Source organism: Physcomitrium patens, chromosome 19 (assembly GCF_059467195.1).
Source record: "Physcomitrium patens ecotype Gransden chromosome 19, ASM5946719v1, whole genome shotgun sequence".
NCBI classification, from domain to species: domain Eukaryota; kingdom Viridiplantae; phylum Streptophyta; class Bryopsida; order Funariales; family Funariaceae; genus Physcomitrium; species Physcomitrium patens.
In genome coordinates, this window is record NC_143428.1 from 10,526,272 (window position 1) to 10,537,044 (window position 10,773).

General features: G+C 34.0%; 1 long non-coding RNA gene across 1 annotated transcript; it reads right to left on the bottom strand.

The window, feature by feature from the left end:
- Positions 1-388: 388 nt before the first annotated feature.
- On the bottom strand, positions 389-2,694 carry LOC112295855 (uncharacterized). The gene is made up of 2 exons (XR_002973753.3): positions 1,912-2,694; positions 389-1,614 (listed from the first exon to the last, which is right to left on the bottom strand). It is a non-coding gene; the product is annotated as an uncharacterized LOC112295855 (long non-coding RNA).
- Between the last annotated feature and the right edge of the window lie 8,079 nt (positions 2,695-10,773).

A 10,773-nucleotide genomic window follows, 5' to 3' on the forward strand; every position in this document is an offset into this window, starting at 1 on the left:
TTAGGGGTTAGGGTTTAGAGTATTCGAAGTGATTGGATACCGAAGTAAAATATTGATAATCTCATTTCCTCCTTACAGACCCGAACGTGAATCCTCAACCAAGTTGTATGCAAACTTAAAATTAGTGAGATTGTGTTTGCATTGAGAGGATGTCAAGATAGGCTCAGGAAATTTCTAGGATTAATTGTGGCAACTTTGCAATTGGTGTGCGTTTTGAATCATTCTTCAATCGTGTCTGATTGAATGATTATTGTGAACTAGTTCAATAGAAATTGGAGGTAGATTGGAGATATTCATTCTCAAGTTAATGTTTTCGGGAGCCGTATTTTTATGATATCCAGAAATTCAAAGGATCCGAAATGGCAAACAGAAGTTCATGCTTCCCGAATTCACACACGGAAATCCCACAGTCGGGCTTGCGAATTCAACTCATATATCAGCAATTCACATTCATTCAACATGCACAACCCCTAATTCCTCAGAAGAAAACTGTAAGAAAGCTCCTAAATGTTTCTACAAGTCTTGCAAACCTCCTGCCATTGCTGATGTAGCATCCTTCCGACATTGATAAAGAGCTATTCTTCACCACCCACTCAATTGCTAAATGGCTCATCTATTCATTCCAGATATAGCACAAAGAACATCACGAAAGCAACCTCAGAAACAACGAATACTATTTTCTGAGGATGAAAGACGCCAGCTACATTGGCATTGACATGTTATTGGATAAGTACATAGTTCCAAGGGAGCTTTCATCACGCACCTTCTGGACGAAGATTTGGGTAAGCGGAAGCATGGAAACAAGTACTAAGACAATGGCGATTCTGCTTCAGTTAAGAACTTGGCATGGCCGATGCTTCCGTGAGAGCTTAGCCTCAGGAATGTCTTCACGAGACAAGCCTCGACAAAGCAGCAGTAGTGCTTAGAATGCCTAACCAAGAAAAAGCAAATGCAAGAGACGGAAGAAATGCAAAAGGGTTCTGAAAATCGCACCTCAAATCTGAAGAGGTGCAAAGAGTAGTCTATTTCATATGTGTTATGATGCTGACAAAGCAGTGGTAAATTTGGACTGGAGAACTGGGGAGCATCCTACTCTCGCTCATTTTTCCACGCTGGAAAATGGCCGTCAGAGGAGGTCGGCAACGAACATGCATGCATGTGCCTGGAAACGTAAAAAACAGTACGGAGAATCGCAATCCTACACCGACATGGACGTATAATATGTACTACGAACTAAATATTTTTATGAAACTCGCGGGGAGAGATACCGGAAGCATGAATTTAAACTAGTGCAATGCTTCTATCCACTCTACGACATTCACCAGGGTTGAGGTCTCAAAGTTCAGAGCTCGCAGCTCTACTCCCACCTACATTCAACCCTAATAAAGTAGAACTGGCTACATGTTTGCATTAAAAAGGTCGTAGAAGCGATTCTCAATGTGTTTGGGGATCAAGTTCTTTCGGGTTCCTGAAAAGCCTAGAGAATTTACGGGAATATACCGTGATGTCTGTATCTGGGAGCGGCTGGAATCCTGAAAGTAGTGCCGTAGCGAGAGTCTCTGTGTCGGGAGGGTCACAATTCCAATTGAAGGATTCGAGTTCACTAGGCCCAACCTGAATAAGCAGAGATACGATTTCACATCGAAGTCCTCTCAATTCTCGTGAAGAATCATTACTCCTCATTGTGAAACCAATTTCTCTCCTCACATGGCACATGTAGCAAGGTCAAGGCAGGTCGAAATCTTTTTCAACTGCAAAAGAATGACAGGGCCTGCTGGTCCTAGCTTGCAATACTAGTGCAGGGATAAGTATCAAGCGTGACGAAGTGAGCGAGAGAGAGAGAGAGAGAGAGAAAGCCATAGAGGTATAATTCAGTGATGTGAACTTCAGTGTGGCAGGCATGAAACTTACATGATGGCTGGGGTTCAAACGTTGACGGCACCTTCGGCCTGTCGATCTCGGACGTCCAAGTTGGGCGATAGCCGATCCGGGCTCAGAGATGCGAAGAAGGAAGTGGACTTGCGAAGATGCGATGAGGAGTGCCGTTGGTTAAACACTTCACGGCTTGAAGCACCGTCCATCCCAGACACACACCAAAAAACACACACTCACGACCTCGGCTGTGGTACACTTGTAGATAGCAACGTCTTTCACGAGGACAAGGTTGCGAGTGTGCGAAAGCTAAGGCTAGCTTCAGAGTAAAAGAAAATAGCTCGCAGCGTAACCTTGCTTGGATCTATGTAGCACGCCTTGCTAGCATGGAAAGACAGATTTTCCGTAATACGACTGTCAGTATCCTAGGGAGAAAGAGAGAAAGAGTGAGACAGGGAGAGTAGAACAGAAGTAAGACGCAGCAGTTTGGAGTAATCCCTCAAAACTTGAAGAGATAATCGGCGGTCTCAGATTAGCTCGACTATTGCAAAGCATGGATCAAAGTAATGCTTTGAAGGGGGCTTGTGGTAAAAGCGAGAACAATGCGACATCCACACTTTCCTGGAGAAGCAGGCGAACTAGACCGAGGCGGAGTTGATAGCAGGTATTCCAACAAAATAAATCGCCGGGATAAAAGACAGATTCAGACCACCTTTTTATAAGACAAACCACGCTTCCTGGTGTGCGCACTGTTCGTCTGGGCAGAAACGAAGACCTTGGGGCCTACGACTACTGCTTCGTGCATGGGCTGCACACTGATGCTGAGCTTTTGCACGATTCAGTGCCAGACGATCACTGGAACGTCGAGGTGCACAATCCCCACAATAATGGGAATTAAAACCTTGGTGGAGCCCTGCAAGGTCTTGCTTGCATGCTCGCTTGCTTCTCCTCCTCCTTTTTTCGGATATTTTCTCCACATTTCCTTTAAAAACTATGTTATACGAACTGAATTTGTGGCTACCTTGCTGAAGAGCATTCCGAGTAATAGTTTTCTAAACACCCCGAGTGATAATGCGACATGACAGTCCAAAACAAACATTGGCACATGGCTTCCCTCGAGGTCAAGGTGGATTGAAAAACAGCAATTTACCAGCAATGTTACAGTATCCGGTGAGAATATTCAGGACAGTGCGGTTTTTCCCACGAAGCGGTATATACCTGAAGCAAATCCAGAGTTCAGGTTCTCACTAGCACAATGTTCTGGCTCTAGATTTAATCTCACCTTGAGAGACATCCGTGTCATGTGGAACCAGATCACTAAGTTCATCTTCCTGCTGTTCAGTTTTTTCCCGTAAATTGTCACCATCTGGGCATCTTCTGCAATGGTGAGACAAAAGAGTAAAAGCATCCGATCAGCATCGAAGATTTTTTTCTTTTCTTTTTTTTTTCCCCTTATTTCCCTACATTCCTACTTTGGGGTACTTCTAAAGAGTTGCAAGCTTGCAGTGGAAGGACGAGTCCAGCTCTGTGTGCCAAGGGCCCACCAAGTCTGACCTTCTCACAGAAGGGTACGATATGTTAAAGAGATTTATGTATTGGCAAGGACCGATAATGGTCACGGTCCAGGGCTCTACGCCCAGATGCCCCGATACTGATCAACGCTGGTGATAATGGTGGTGGTAATGGTGGAGGTGGTGGAGGTGCTGCTGCTGTGGTGTGTGTGTGTGTGTGTAATGCAAACTGCATCTTCTTCCCACAGAGTGCAATTTAGCAGTATTATTCAAGGCAGTCACTCTTGTGTGTGAGTGTGTGTAGATCTGAAGAAGTGGGTTCTAACTCCTTGCCACTGATTATACGTATTCTTGCTGTTGCTGGGTGTTGAGCCGATGCAGTGTTGCATGTGTGTCTTCATTTGCACTGAATTCGTGCTCCCGTTTCAGGTGAGATCTGCCTTCACTTCTCGGCAGAAGTTGAAGGCAATGAAGCCTACATACGTTTCTATATATATATATATATACATATATATATGTATATATATATATATATAGAAACGTATGTGTTTGTGTGCGTGTATACATACGTGTAAGTTTGTGCTTTTGTAGTGTAATCTTCATCAGTACTTTTTGCTGATCAATAGTACCAAGATTTACATGTCTTCTAAATTTTTTTTATTGAAATATTTTGAACTAAGATGACATATGTGCTAGTTTGTGTGCAATATATATATATATATACACACATGATTAGTAAGTTTCACATATAACTTATAAGTACATCTACTAGTTACAGATGTAGTTAAATGTGTTTTTCTTACTCATATTTCTAAAATAAATTTAATGTATTTGTAGCAATAAATAACACTTTTCTTTACCAGCATATTTATTTGTAATTCCAATAATAATAATAATAATAATAATACGATTTGACAGCTTGTTTATTTTATCTTTTGACTAGTTCAACATTTTAATTTTTTTTATAAAGTTGTTGAATGATTCCAATATTTATGCATTATTGAATCTTCTGATCAAAATAATTTTTTTATTATACTTTTATTATTACCATGGTTTAGGAACATATATATATATATATATATATATATATTGTAATATTGAAATATTTAATTTAATGAACAACATTACTTCTATATTAAAAAGGATTTTTTTCTTAGACTTTTTTGATATTAAAGTAAAAGTATATATATATAAATAAATTTAAATTATAGAAATACTTATTGGAATTTACAATATAATTTTTAATTTAAAAATATCATTGATTTTTTTGACAGAATAAAACTCATAGATACGTCTTATATATATATGAAAATAATCATATATAATTTTATTATGTATGTGATGCTAGAATTGCATTAGAATAATAAAAAAAATACATTTTACATTATCATTAATCCAAAATTTATCATTTAACCCAACATATGCCTATCATTAATCCAACATATGCCATTTGTAATCTTATTAGTTTTACAGTATATAACAATAAGTTAAAAACTTAAAGCAATAATATTATCTCTTTTTTCTCAAAAACTACTCCAAGAATTATAATTTAGTATTTTTTTTAATATATAATATTTATATCAAATGTTTAATTTTGTATATTAAATCTAGTTTTTAAAATTCTACAAACTTTGATTCTAAAATCTAATTTAGAATAGTATTTTAACTCAATTATAAGTATAAATATATATACATATATATATATATATATACATACTTGCAAATAAAAAATATGTTTTTTTAGTATTTTGAAATAGCTCAGTATACAAAATATTTGAGATTAATATTGACTTTTGAAGATATCCTACTAAGACCAAATCTTAAAAACATCTACAATTCAATTTGGATAATCTACTTTAATAAATTTGGGATGTTATTTGTAGCATATATTTAACTTGATTTCAATCCATTGAATATGTTATCTTTTTTGATATTGTTAATTGTGATATATATATATATATATATATATATATGATTCGCAATTGTGTTAATAACAATTATGTGTCCTGTTTTCACTTACTGTTTCCTTTTTCTTTTTTCTTTTTCAATAACACTTAACTAGTCAATACAAAACCTTATTATTATGCTATGTTCACACTTCTACTTTCTCTCCCCTTTCAATGGTGAAGAGTTTTTGATGCGGTGTGGAGAGTGGATTGTGCGAGGTGTTCTGATTGCAGGCATATTTTGGCGTTTCGTGACCAGTTCAGAAAAACATTGCGAGTGCGTTGTAATTTTTTGGTCATGGCCCGACTTGCACTGCTTGTTGTGGGTCCCTAAAGTGCAGAATCTCGGATCAATGTCACATACATTGCTAGCGTGAAAGGTGCTTGAAACGAGGCAATTTTTTGGCATCCAGAGATACGGAATGGTAGTCCTTTTTCACTGGTGGGAGACAAAAGACGTACTCGTATGTCCTTGTAGATGTGGACCCTGATCAAAGACGGGAATCGCAAATTGACTGCCACATTAATTCTTTGGAGGGTCCATTTAATCGATTCGCTTGCAGGTTGTAGTTGCAAACATGCGGTACACTCGTGTCACACGCTGTAGGAGTCCTTAGTTGGCTCACAAACCACCCAGCTGGAAATGTGAATACCATGCATAATGGATGCGTGATGATATGGATGATCCCAATCTCTGAAATATCAATTCAGTTGGTACATGATTCACTGTTTCAAAATGAGAGTGACGGGGAGTTCTGCCATGCAAACACTGCAAAAAAGGGAGTCTAAAGAACCATGCTGGATGGGTGAGGGCTGCATATTCTGCAATTAAAAATCAGAGGAGCCGTTGCTCTAAAGGCTTGTTTTTCGACTTGTACATGTGGTTTCAACGACAATCCCACCTGAAGTTCGGCCAACGCAGTTGGAACTGGATGTGCAATGAAAGAACGCATATGCATTAACGTCCACTTTTATCTCGCTTGAGGAGAATCTAAATATATCGTCATTTTCTTTTTCAGGAGAATGTGTTTTTATGCATAGTTCTTCGACAAATCTCGGAACCTTCAGATCCATGGGAGGCAAACTCTCCGACAAACGTCATTTGTCTGCTGTACATAGTCTTCGAAATGGGGTTCTGGCTATCTTGTCATGTCCTGTCACAAACCTACTTGTGCAGAAGTCTGGTCAAAGAAATCCAAGATTTCAAATTTTCCTGACAAATCCCACGACTGCCACCGACAACACGTCGCAGAGCATATGTAACATAATTACGTTTTCTAGTGTAAAAAGATGGTTGAATTTGCCCCCGGGCTCATATTCAACTGATCTCATGAGATCATGAGTACTGAGATTAAGGTACCTGTACAACTTGACGTGTCCCATCACGTCAGTTTTTTTTTTTTTTTTTTTTTTTTTTCTCTCTCTCACTCTCTAAAAACCCTTCATTTCTCCAGTTTTTTTGAATTCTATTACCATCATATCATAATTTCCTTGCTAGGAGGCGTTGCAGTAGTGGCAAATGCATGGTGGTCTATCGGCTCTCCCTTGGAACTCCCTACGACTGTTCCGTGATGAATATTGCATGAAGTGAAATCTCGTACTGGCCTTTGCGCCCATCACGTCTTCCGTGTGGACCGTATACTTTTTCCAGACACACGACGCTTCGTTACACCCCCCACGTAACGCCCAAACAGTGCTCGCAGACTGCTACCGTCCATTCAATTCAGAGACCTTTTTCTGCAAGTTGGGGCCAGCTGCAACAATCTTACACTACACTGGCATTTGATGCTCTTCCAGACAAAAAAAGACTACCACTACTACAAATACTACTACTACTCCTACTATCCACTACTACCAATGCTACTACTACTCCTACTATCCACTACAATCACCACCACCATCACTACCATCACGTTAACTTCGACTTCAGAGCTAGGCTCACATTCTATCCGAGAAGCTCACGACGTCTGGAAGGCATCCTTGAGAAGCACCCATGAGTCTATTGCTGTGTAGTACGATTGACAACCCCTTGCAATTACAAAATATAAATATCATGGTTTGTAAAATAATACCATGCCATAAATTTACTTTAAGAAATTAAAACATGGCTATCTAAGAACAATTTGATAATTTTTTTAGTCAAAACTATAGCCATTAAATTAGAATGAATAATTAAAAAATCACTAAAAATATTATAATTTTTTTCAAATATTTTATATTTTTCATATATAATATCTAACATTTAAAAAATTCATCCAATTTTTTTAATAATTTTTAATATAATTAAATTTTAAAATTAAAAATTTAATCCTTTTATTTTTAAAAAACCTCTCAAACAAAGAGAATCTATTAAGCAACTTCAGATTTATGTCAGGAACTCAACTTTTAAAAATCTAACACATTAACATATTTTATATACAAAAGACATAAAATATTATAATGAGATTACAATCCTCAATCTTCAAAAAATCATAAATAAAATTTAAAAACTTCTTATTTAATTTGAGATTATTATTTTTATACTTATTAAATCATTTAGATGTTTTTATAAATATTTTTATATTAAAAATAATCAATTTTTTTTTCATGAGATTAAAAATATAACATATAAATAAAGCATAAAATTGTAAAGTTCTAATAAAATAAGTGATAGTGACATAATCTTTAGTTAGTAGATATACTTATTATTTATGTATTATTAGTGAAAACTTGTGCCATTGGACACAAAAAAGTTATTTTTAGACCATAAACTAATGATCTTTTTTCAAGTTATGTAAGGATTTTTGCTAGTTAACAAATTCTTTGATTTCAACTAATAAGAAGGCTTCTTTATCATATAGACTAGATGAATATGTGTCATTGTCATAGAAAGTGTACCTCAAATAAAGCATTTTTTGAGCCAAAGAATATTTTTCAAATACAACTATAATACAATACAAATAGAAAGAAATAAAATACACAATGGAGCTTTTAGCTACAAAGTAGGATAGGTAAACTTATACCATTGTCATGAATAATATGCAAAAAAAAGTAGCTAATTTTGTTCAAAGAATTACTTGTGAATATATAAAAAATAATATTAAATTATATTAAAAAAATCATAAAATTATATTAAGACACTCAAAGATATATTAAGGATAATAAATAAATAAATTAAAATATAAAATATAAAATTAAATTATTAATTTTTATCTAATTAAAACTTCTAAAAAAACAAATTTCAGCATAGAATTTAAATTGTCATTTCTAAGGAGAAGAATCTTAATAGAATAAAAGAAAGTGCATCAAGAAAGTGCTACATAAAATTGACCATGGAAAAAAAATAGATTATTGTAGATTCAAACCAACATGCTTCACTGATTGTCTTTAGAATTTATTTATTGTTATTAAAAATGTAAAATGGATTGGAAATTACTTTTTTTTTTAAATGAATGGAAGTTCTTTTATTGCAGAAGTTAATGTAATCTACAGAATGAAGACCAAGTTTTTAGCAAATTTTTGTTGAAAAATTCTTGCTTTAAGAATTCAATCCATTAGTTGTGCAATTGCCAATCAAGTTCTATTGAAAAGTCTTTAGCAAAGAGCAATATTTCTTAATAGCATCAACAAAGTCTAAATCTTAAGATAAGGCCTTGATTTGGGCATTCTAGATGGATGAAGCCACTTTATGAATTCAATTAGATAAGCATTATTGTTGTTGATACCATCTTCAATAACAACTTTATTGATACTTGGATATGATTCTATTTCTTAAGAAGGCATCATTTGCTACATTATTTTCTACCAGCCTTGAATAAATAATATCAATTAAGAACATTAATTTTTGATCAACAATCATGTGATGAAGAAGTGTAATTATATTATTGGACAATAAGATTGTATTGTTTTTAATTTGATAAGTAGCAAATAGAAATATTAGTCAATAATAATGCAAATATAAAGAATTCAAATATACTATCATCTATATATACAACATGTATATGCATTCTATATCTAAAGGAGCGAATTAGCAAACTCAATATTTGCTTGAAGTGCTCTTAAATTTAACTTCATGTTTTTTTAATGTATGGATTTTTATTTGAAGCCAAAGTATTAAATGTCAAAAAGATGCTACTATAATTTCCTCTTAAGTTTCTTTCACAATCATTGGAAATATTTGACAAAAATCTCTACCAAAAACTATTATAGCTTTTTTAAATAGATAATCTCTATCTCAAATATTTCTAAACAAATAATCAATTGCCTCAGGACAATAATGATGTTGCATCGGAAGTTCATTCCAAATAATAAGCAAAATTTGGCAAATAAACTTAGTATGATTTTAATTGAACAAAAAGAGACTTGGTTACAATCTAGTAAAATTTTGAAAGTAAAATGGATGATTCTTCGTCCCTTAAGTAGCACTGTGATAATTTTTGATGTTGCAATACAAATGACTATCTTTTGTATCAATCAAACTTTAATTACCAAAGTGTTGTAGATAAATATTTTATCAATTCTTAGAGGTCCACTTAAAAAAAACATGTGTCCATATTCTTCCATTATAGAGGCCATAATATCATTATATATCTTTCTTTGTTTAAGTTTCAATTGAAGAACATACTGCCTTAAATTTACTTCTAATTGTTGAATATTTCATATTCTTTCTTCAGCAATAAATTGATTTCTATTAACTATTGCATTCTAATTATTTCTTGGTAATGGGCATTGAAAGAAATTATGCATGCATTTTTTCCAAGTCTTGCAAAATCATACCTAACAAAAAAGATCTAAAATCTTTAATTTGTTCCTCTATTGGATTGCTAATTTTATATTTTCTTTATAAATAAGCATTAAGATCATTCAAGGTGCTTTTTAAAAATCTTTTCTATAGATTTAATGAATTTAGTGGATTTTTGTATAGTAGCAAAACAACAAACATACCTTCAATTGAAATCCGATTTGTATTCTTAATACTTCTTCCAAACATTGTTACTAGTCTCTATTATCTTCAAGTAATTCTAAAATTGCATATGTACTTTTAAATATTAAATGAAAAATTCTATGAATAGTTTTTAAATACTTAAATGATTTTAGATCTTTAATGTAGAATAACATAAGCTTCAAATAATACCTTTCTTCTATTGCTGAATTTACAAAATATAATCTTCCAATAGAAAATCCATATTTTTTTAATATCTAAATTATTCTTATTTTATACCAAACAAAATGTTGTAAAAATTCTTGGTATGTATATTGTCTTCTCACTGCCATTGCTACATACATTTCAAAAAATAAAATTTATGTTGTCTTTTGTCTTTCAGCATGTTCTAAAATTGTAACTGCCTTGTTATTGGACTGTATATGATTTAATGTAATCCAAAAAGATGAATAGCCAAACAAACAACACTTGGCATTTCTTCTTGGATATGTATGCCAAAAAGTCTCTAGATAGTCTCTAAAGC